This window comes from Monodelphis domestica, chromosome 7, assembly GCF_027887165.1.
Source record: "Monodelphis domestica isolate mMonDom1 chromosome 7, mMonDom1.pri, whole genome shotgun sequence".
NCBI lineage: Eukaryota > Metazoa > Chordata > Mammalia > Didelphimorphia > Didelphidae > Monodelphis > Monodelphis domestica.
In genome coordinates, this window is record NC_077233.1 from 60,239,803 (window position 1) to 60,250,361 (window position 10,559).

The following is a 10,559-nucleotide window of genomic DNA, read 5'->3' on the forward strand; positions in this document are numbered from 1 at the left end:
CTAAATCACTTTTACAGATGAGGAAACTGAGGCAAACAACTAGAAGTGTCTTAGGCCAGATTTGAACCCAAGAAGCATCAAATCTTTTGGACACCAGGCTTGGCGCTCTAACCTCCTCACTATTCATAGAGCTAATATCTTATCCTCCTATAAAAGGACAGCACTGACCACCTGAGCTCTCTGCCTCAGTCATGGTCCAGTAGAATGGGTCAGCTTCTCCGCGTCCATAGCATAGAACAATAGACAAGACTCCCTCAAGGGCACTGTAGATGTAGTCAGAAATACTCATCTTCATGAGTTTTAGGCCAAGTGACCCTATGCCCACCTGAGGGGCTATTAAAAATTAGTCACAGGGGCAACTAAGTCCTGGGTTCAAATCTGTCCTTGGACACTTCCTAGCTGGGTGACCTGGGGCCAGTCACCTAACCTCCATTGCCTAGACCTTATGGCACTTCTGCCTTGGAACCAATACACAGTATTGATTCTTTTTTTATTTTTTTACTTGAAATTTTTTATTTAATTGGTTAATTTAGAATATTTTTCTATGGTTCCATGAATCATGTTCTTTCCCTCCCCTCCTCCCACCCACCTCCCAGGGCCAACACGCAATTCCACTGGATTTTACATGTGTCATTGATCAAGACCTATTTCCATATTATTGATATTGCAATATTGATTCTAAGATGGAAAATAAGATTTTTTAAATTTAATTTTTATTGCCATGCAAAACCCATTTCCATATGAGTCGTTGTTGTAAGAGGACACTCCTACATAAGCAAACCTCCCAATAAAACCAAAAACGCACCGATGGGAAGGACAACTGGAGCAGCTCTTCCCCCGGAGGTGGGAGCCTCTCATGAGCAGTCCTCCAGGATTGCCCCACATCAGTGCCCTGCTGGCAGGAGCCACATTTTCACAGACGATCATCCTCCAATATTGCTGTTACTGTGTACAATGTTCTCCCCAAGATAAGGACTTTTGAAAGCTGATCAACTAGGTTTGGGAATATTGGATAGAGCCCTGGGCCTGGAGTCAGGAAGTCCAAGGTTCAAATCTCACACGCTTATTAGCTATATAAGCATGGGCAAGCCACTTCCCCTCTCTTTGCCTCAGTTTCCTCATCTATTAAATGGGGATAGTCATAGCATTTAGTTCCCAGGATTGTGGTGACGATTAAATGAGATCATCATCATAAACACTATTTAAAGGTCGCCATCCAGGGCAGCTGGGTGGCTCAGTGGATGGACGCCGTAGATGGGAGGTCCTGAGTTCAAATCTGACCTCAGACACTTCCTAGCTGAGTGACCCTGGGCAAGTCACTTGATCCCCATTGTCTAGCCCTTACCACTCTTCTGCCTTGGAGCCAATACACAGTATTGATTCTAAGATGGAAGGCGAGGGTTAAAAAAAATAAATGTCACCATCATCATCAAGAAAATATAATTTCTTAAGCATCTTAAGCGTATGCCAGACATGGTGCTAAGTACTGGAACCCCCTAAAAGCTTTTTGTGTGAAAAAAAAAAAACAACCCTTACCTTCTTACCATTAATTTTTTTTCTTTCTTAGTCTCAGTTCTGAGAGAGAACAACCACAATTGGGGTTGAGTGACTTGCCCAGGGTCACCAGCTAGGAAGTGTCCGAGGCCAGATTTGAACCCAGGACCTCTCCTCTCCAGGTCTGGCTCTCTATCCTCTGAGTCCCCATGCTGCACCCCCCTCCCCAGGACTTTTGAGGATAGAGGGCTAGGGAGGCAGGAGGGAGTAGGGGTGAGAGCAGCACCCTCCTCCCCCCCAAGAAAAGGAATAAGAGAGAGTCAGTGAAACGTTTTCTAAAATGCACAGAAGGGAAGAGAAGAAAGTTCAGAAGGTGACAGAGACAAGCAGGGCAGCTTTGGAACTAACTTGTTAAATTTAACATATACTAAAAAAAAAAAACAACCCAACAAGCTGTCATGACTAGAGATAGTGCATTCTAGTCAGTCCTCTTTTTGTGTTCTTATTTACATATGGAAGCGTTTGTGTTGCAATTTCATAATAATCAAATTCATAATAATTATTACAGTGCCTGGCACAAAGGAAGTGCTGTATATACATATGTGTGTGTCTGTGTGTATTAGCTATTATTATTATTGTTCAGGATTTTTTCAGTTGTGTACTTTAGGACTCTTTTGGGGGTTTTCTTGGCACAGATATTGGACTGGTTTGCCATTTGCTTCTCTGACTCATTTGACAGATGAGGAAACTGAGGCAGACAGGGTTAGGTGACTTGCCCAGGGACACATCAATAGTATTTGAGAGTGAATTTGAACTTGAGATGAATCTCCCTCATTCCAGGCCCAGTGCTCTATCCACTGTGCCACCTCGCTGCCCCAGTCATTATTATTTTTATTTTTAAAACCCTGACCTTCCATCTTAAAATCAATATTGTATATTGGTTCCAAGGCAGAAGAGTGGTCAGGGCTAGGCAATGAGGGTCAAGTGACTTGCCCAGGATCACACAAAAATCAATACTGTGTATTGGCTCCAAGGCTGAAGAGTGGTAAGGGCTGAGCAATGGGAGTTAAGTGACTTGCCCAGGGTCACACAACTAGGAAGTGTCTGAGACCAGATTTGAACCAAGGGCCTCTCATCTCTAGGCCTGGCTCTCCATCCACTGAGCTATCCAGCTGCCCCCCAAAACAGGATTTCTTAGGGCAATCTTCTCCTATTCTAGTGAAGCCCCACTTTTACCTTCCAAAAATCAATATGGCGCTACTCTTCCTAGAAGGAAATATAGTATTGGGTATGGCTAATACCCTTCTCCATCAAACGTGCACTGTACAGATAATTCAGGGTAATAGCAGAAGGCCAAGTCCGAGTGTTTTCTTCTTCAAGATCATGGCTTCCACTGCCCTGGCAGGAGCCACACATCTAGCCCTAATCTGATTAGGGTCCATGGCTGTAAGCGATATTGAACAGTTTGAAATTCACTTTGCATGGCTGAAGAAAACGAGGGGGTCTAATTCTATCGGCTCACTTTTCCTTAAAAATACAGTGAAGTTCCTTGAGACTCAGTTGGCCGAGGGGACTAAAGCTTGAGTTATTCCTGTCGACTCCCAGTTTCCCAACACAGAATAAAAATCCACGCTTTTAACGGTCATGAATCTTGCCGTTGAACGGCTTCCCCATTGCTGTGCAAATGAACACACTCTTCTGACCAGGGCTACCATGGTAGCAAATGGAGAAGTGAACCCGTGCTGTATCTTTGCTGATTGTTCTTTCCATTTTATAATGAGGTAAACTTCCATTAAACATGATAAGATCTCTGAGTCTCTCATCTCATTCCTACCCTGAGCCTGAATCCCCGGATTGGGCAGTCAAGTGGTGGTCTAGAACTGCTCCCCTATTGATGGTCCTGCTTGGGGGGGAAATGCATGATTTCTCTGCAGGAGGCTGGTACCACCCTGGAAATCCTCCTCCTGCAGAAGGGTAGGTTCTAGAATGAGGCTCTCCAGGGACTTCCTTTCCCTACTATGGAGGACATTTAAAGACTGCCTCTCCTTCCCTCCAGGAAGCTGAAGGTCAGGAACTTCTACTTAGAATCAGGAATGCCCTTCTACATAGCTGCCATCTTTGGGATTTCCCATGAGTTAGCATTTCCCTAGTGCTTTGAGGTTTGCAAAGTTCAATACATGTTATTTCATGAGGAAGGTATCACCATTTTACTGATATGGAAACTGAGGCTGAAAAAGGTTAAGTGACTTCCCCAGGGTCACACAGCTAATGAAGTATCTGAGACAGGATTTGAACTCAAGTTTTTCTAACTCCAAGTCCAATGTTCTTCCCCAATGGGCCACCTAGCTATCCTGGTATAGTAGAAAGAACTCTAGGTCTGGAGTTAAGTGAACCCAAATGACCTGAGTTCAAATCCCAGCTATTCCACTTATTTCTCTGCATCTCCATTTTCTCATTCTGTAAAATGAAGTTAGATTAGCCAGTCTCTAAGACTCCTTCCATTGCCAGAGCCCTACACCTTCCAAGACCAAGACCAGGAACTTGCTGTCTGGAACTATAGTCAAGGATCTCATGGGCCTTTTCCCCAAGGCTGCCATGATCTGCTACATGGCAGAAATTCTTTTACTTCTCTGACCCATCCCTGAATCCAGGCATTTTCTGTTTAACTTTAGTCTAGCCTCAAAAAAAAAAAAAAAGCAAAAAACAGTGGAATATTCACTGGAAGTTCTTTTATAGGACAGCATAAGGGAGGGATCCCTCCCAGAAGAGTCTGACTCAGAGGTATCCTGGTCAAACAAGTCCTCTGTAATCACTGAGACCCGTCTTCCAGGAGCTGCCAAAGGTCCTGCCTATACCCTCCCTAGGAGGGCAAAATGAAAAGTCCCACCCTATAAATTGATCAGGTAAACTCTCCTGAACACCTCCCTGTTCCCATCCCAGTGTGTGATGAGAAAAAGAGAGAGACAGAGACAGAGACAGAGAAAGACAGACAGAGATAGAGAAAGGGACAAAGAAACTGAGAGACAGAAATAGAGAAAGGGACAGAGAGATCTACAAAATAAAGGACATATTCTAGGGGGCAGTTAGATAGCTCAGTGGATGGAGAGCCAGGCCTAGAGATGGGAGGTCCTGGGTTCAAATTTGACCTCAGACACTTCCCAGCTGTGTGACCCTGGGCAAGTCACTTAACCCCCATTGCCTAGCCCTTACCACTCTTCTGCCTTGGAACCAATACACAGTATTGATTATTGTGTGACAAGTCATTTGACCCCCATTGACTAGCCCTTACCACTATTCTGTCTTGGAACCAATACACAATATTGATTGTTGTGTGACCCTGGGCAAGTCACTTGACCCCCATTGACTAGCCCTTACCCACTTCTAACTTGGAACCAATACACAGTATTGATTCAAAGACAGAAGGTGAGGGTTTAAATAAATAAATAAATAAAGGACATATTCTAGATCAGAGATTCTAAACCTTATTTTGCATCATAGTCCTCTTTAATAGTCTTGATAATCTTATGGGCCCCTTCTAAAAAATGCTTTAAAAGCATAAAATAAAGCGTATAGAACTACAATGGAAACGAATTATAGTAAAACATAGTTATTGACATAGTTTGTAAAAGTCAAGTTTATGCACCCTAGCTTAAGAACCCTTGAAGATAATCCCTCAGGTCTTCAAAATATTCTAGGAATATAATTCTTTCCTTGCAAGATTATGGATATAAAAACCATATTGAGAACTCTTAAATGGGTGCAAGTAGAAGAGAATGTTGTGATGATTAAAACTATGTTTACTCATACTTCTCCATGTGAAAGAAGGCTCAAAAATCAACTCTATGTGGGGTATGAAGAAAAGAACAGTAGTTCCATCAGCTTTGGTAGGAAAGGAGGAGAACATAGTCATCGCTGGAGGTTGGTGTGGTAGAAGCTTAGACTTTCAAAGCCAAACTTTCCCACCTTCCCAATTTTGAAGCAATTTTGTGGTGTGGTAGAAAGAGCAATGAATGTGGAGTCAGTGGACCTGGCTTGGGATTGCCATTCTTTGGGCAAGCTACTTTAATCTCTCTGGAACTCAGTTTCTCCATCTGTAAAATGTGTATTTATTTGTGGGGAAAGTCATTTATGGAGGAAATACATCATTGCTACTCTACTTACTCTACTTCATTAAATGCTTTTGCTTTACACCAATTGAATAGTCTGGTTGACTAGAAAAAGGAAACACATTGGTGGGGGCTTGTGAGCTATGATTTTGAGAAGTCGTAGACCCAAACAATGTCTTGAACCCAGAGTAGCCATGTCTGAGAGATCCATCATGCAAGCTGAAGCATGGGGGTGGCTTCCCCCAGCTGCCATATGTATCTGTGGAGGGTAGAACCACTGAGGCATTGTAGGATATACTGAAAAACAAAATCAATGATGGGTGACAGTTAGGCGTTATCCAAGTCAGATTTGGGGGGGAGATTACAGCCGATATTGGAATCAATAATGTTGTGACATTTTCAATGTCAGAATGGATCTGGATTTGCACTGGTCATGCTCCACGGGCTGTTATTTCTTTCTAGGTACTTGGCCTACAATTTTTTAGGTAAGCTATCACCCAGTGAATGGTGGTGTCTGGGTGATGGCCCTATGGTTCAAATAGGCAGGCTCCCTGCAGGCATGGTTAATTGAAAGACCTGATTAGCATGCTTTTCAACTCAAATGTCAGCTGTCATCATGCTGCTGCTTATGGAAAGAGATCAGCTTCACCCTGGTTCCTGTCCCCTGCTATTGCTCATTAGCCCATCAGTAGCTGTTTTAGCCCCAGATTAGAGAAATGTTCTACTGTGCATTTGCTCTTGCTGCTGAGAGCCGGGCTGCTAAGGGCTCCGTTGTCCATCTACCTGGCATATAAATTGACCCCATTTTGGGAAAAGACATTTGTTAACCTTAAAATATTTACTTATCATGCACATGCATGTATTTCAGAGGTAGAAAAGTCAGAAGAACCATCTGTGTGAGACCTCTCAGATTCTTTCTATTATTTTCTATTATTCTATTTATTCTATTCTATAATATTCTACTTCTATTATCTTTCTATTATTTCTATTCTAAAAATATTGTTTATTCTGAATGAATGAATGAATAAAGAAGCATTTGTTACGTACTCCCTGTGTGCCAAGCTTGGATTTAAATATAAAAGTAAAGGCAGTTCCTGCCCTCTGGGTACTTACTTTCTTTTTTAAAAATAATATTTTATTTATTTAGAAATATTTGTGTATAATTAATTAATAGCATATTCTATTAATATATTTATTAGCTATAATAACAATTTTAAACATTTATTTTCTAAAAATTTAAGGGCCAAATGCTCTCCCTCCCTCTTCTTTGAGAAGGCAAACAATTTGATATTGATTAAACATTTGAAGTTATGCAAAAATTATTTTCCTATTGGGCATACTGTAGAAGATATATAAAAGAAAAGAAAACAAACAAACACACACACAAAGAAAATAAAGTGAAAATAGTATCCTTCAATCTGCATTCAGACTCCAGAAATTCTTTTTCTGGAGGTGGATAGCATATTTTCTTTGTCATGAATCCTTTGGAACTGTACTGGGTCACTTTATTTCTGAGAATAGAGAAGCCGCTCATAGTTGATCATTGTGCAATATCACTGTTACTGGATATAGTGTTCTCCTGGTTCTGCTCATCTCACTTTGTATCATTTCAAATAAGCATTTCGAGGTTTTTTTTTAAACCACTTCCTTTGTCATTTCTTAAAGCATAGTAGTATTCCATGATTACAATCAAAACCCACCATTTGTGCAGCTATTCTCCAATTGATAGATATTCCCTCAATTTTAAATTCTTTGCCACCACAAAAAAAAAAATTGTGTACAAATAGGTATTCTTCTCTGGTATTTATATTCTAACAGGGGGACACAATGTACATAGAGCAGGGAAATTCTGGTTCTAAAAATCACAGGTATAATGAGAAGAACCACTGGAAAGCATATTAATGTGAACCTTCTAGAAATAATTCTAGAGTTAATTTAATTCATGACTTCAGAATTGAGAGGAGATTGGAAAGGATAGTTGGGCAGCAACAAGCTGATAAGGCTGAGAAAATGGCCAGGGAATAAGGAATGACTTGAAGCATAGCTGGGACCTTCCTGAAATTGTGTTCCAGAAGAGGAATCACCAGTCAGCAGGTGGAAGTTCAAGGGCTGGAAGATCTCCCTCCACCCCAGTTCTCAGGGCTTTCTTACTACTGCTGTTTTTCCTTGGTGGAATCTCCACCAAGGCTGTTGGATTAGCCCATTTCTAGGATGGTTCAAGTGGGTATCTCAACTACTGTGCTGACTCTTAAGATCTCTGCTATTGATCCAGTTACCAGGAAGCCATTTAATAATTCTTCTAATTTTTCAAACCCCATAAATCATAACTTAGTCAATTGTGTCTCCATATATTCATCAAAGATCAGGAAATTACAAATGCAAAAGAAATAGGCACCATGTGTTTATGGACACATGGTTATGGGTGGGAGGAATACAATGTGCCAATGTCCCATTCCTCTCACCACTCACAACAGTCCTCCTCACCTAAAAGCCACCAGGGAGGAAAGAATCACAAAAGGGACAAAGAGAGGGACTACTTGATCCTTTTGTTGGTGAACTCAATTCCTGATCCTGAGCCAATCAGAAGATTCTTATTCACCATACAGAATGAACCTCTTAGTCATAAATCAATCCATCCATCAACAAGATTTTATTGAGTGCTTGCTCATGTGGTCATAGCTAATAGTAATAAGTCAGTGGATTTCTGTACCTTCTCTGAAATGTGTGTGTGTGTGTGTGTGTGTGTGTGTGTGTGTGTTGGAGAAAGAGAGAGAGAAATAATAGCACCCACTTCATAGAAGTGCAAATGTATATAACATATATATAAATTTCTTGTTTCTACTTATGTTGCTTTAGCTCAGTTTATGTACATCTTCCCAAACCTCCCTTTATTCTTCATACTCATCATTTCTTACAGGAGAGTAATATTACATTTATGAGTTTAATGAGAGGCTGATGAGTAAGCACAGTGTGCTCAACTAATGCAATCCCCATGTGGAAGAATTTGGAGAGCCACCATCCAGAAAGACATGACAAGGTGTAAAGGAAGGACCTTGCTCTCTAACTGAGAGCATGTGTGCTAACCATGTGGTAAAGGGGTGCCTTTAGAACCTCCTCTGGAACCAGAGTTTGAGGGCATCTCTTGAAGACCCCATGATCATTCTTATCTAAAGATGACATGACTGTGTGATCTGCATAAATGATGTGACTGTGAAACACGGACCTCTATTCCCTATCTCTTTTTATTATTTCCTGTTTTAGGTGAAGGAGTACTGGGGATATCCATGACCTCATGAGTTTTGAAAGATCAGAATGGTGAGCTACCAAAAAAGTCCAACAACCAGAATCCACGTGAGGATTTGAATCACCATAGTCCATAACAGATGTTGTAGGAGTTCCAGGTCATATAAATAATAAGACTCCATTAGTTCCTTTTTTAAAACCTTTACTGCTCACCTTAGAATCAATATTATGTATTGGTTCCAAAGCAAAAGAGAGGTAAAGGCTAAGCAATGGGGGTTAAGTTACACATTTTCTTTGATCTCCACAATCTCTTAAGCATGTCCAAAACAGAAATTATGTGCCAAAGATAAAGCATCTTCAACTGTCTCCATGATCTAGAACACCTAGAAGAGGGTGAGAGCCCAAATTCATGAGCTGATGAGCTTGCTGATCCTGAAGTTACTTAGAACCCCACAACACACACACACACACACACACACACACACACACACATACACACACACACACAACCAGAGGTTCCAGAGTCAAAGACACAGGAGCAGAAAAACCTGCTCCTAAACTCTGGTCTCCTTTTTCCCTTTTTTTAGTGCTGTGAAGACTCTGGATCCAGCCAATGGTAATTTGTCCTAGCTGCAAAAGACAGATAGGAAGTTATAGCTCTTCAGGAACAAAAGCCTGATAGATAATCACCAGGGCTGCAAATGTCTGAACTGTAATCCTAGGACAAAGAACTAAGGAATAGAGGGAGCAGGATAGAACAGTATGAGTGTTTGGGGACTGTGGAGTACTCTGTGGCTCCAGCTGGATCCAATTCTAGCCACTTAAAAGTCAACTGGGGTAAAGACCAAGGCTGGTGAACCATGAATTGTTCAGTGTGGAAGGAGTCTGAGATGCTTTGAAATACAGCCCTCAAGGAAACCACAATCAAAAGGGAGGGAGTCAGAAAGTGAATGATAGGGAAAATAAGATGGGTTTGGGAAGAAAACTAAAATTACCAAAGATTTCAGAAAGAACACTCAAAGACCTGGAACATAAACAAATAAATTAAGAGAAAAAACACAGTAATAACAGAAGGAAATGTGGCCTCCAGATCTAATATATAAATTTAGGCATCTATGCATAAATACTTAAAAACAAAGGGAAATGATTCAACCCTTGATAGGAAAGAGGACCCTGTGGAATTTGAAGACACTGAACCTCAACATACAGTTCAAAAGAGAAATGAGAAGCATAAGAGCAGAATTTATGACCTGCCAAGCTAAAACAATTGGCAGAATAGAAAAACTAGAATCAGGAATGACAAGACTCACAAAGAAAAAAGAAAGAACAATGGATTAAGAATGCAAATACACAGAAATGACAGACAATATAAAAGAAAAGAAGCAAAAAATAACACAATTTTATATATTTTTAAATTTTTTTCAATTATACAGAGAAACAATAATTTACAATTGTTTTCTGACATTTTGTGATTCAGATTCTCTCTCTCCCCCTCTCCTTCCCTCCACTCCCCAAGGTGGTAAATAGTCCAGTGCTTTCATGCAATACATATTTCTATATTCCCTATGCCAGGACAGAAGTCACATATCACACATACAATAAAAAACTCATAAATAAACAAAGTGAAAGATGGCGTGCTTGGATCTTCAATCAGATTCCAACAGTACTTTCTTTGGTTCTGGATAGCATTTTGTTTTTAATCATGAATCTCTTGGG

The 10,559-nt window shown here is 40.7% G+C and overlaps 1 long non-coding RNA gene across 1 annotated transcript in view; it reads left to right on the forward strand.

Moving 5' to 3' along the window:
• The window catches only part of LOC107649709 (uncharacterized), a 23,656-nt gene extending 13,306 nt beyond the window's left edge, over positions 1 to 10,350 (forward strand). The window contains exons 3-4 of the long non-coding RNA XR_001623872.2: positions 8,862 to 8,915; positions 9,431 to 10,350. This is a non-coding gene — a long non-coding RNA (uncharacterized LOC107649709). The remainder of the gene's footprint in view (positions 1 to 8,861; positions 8,916 to 9,430) is intronic.
• The last annotated feature ends 209 nt before the right edge of the window (positions 10,351 to 10,559 follow it).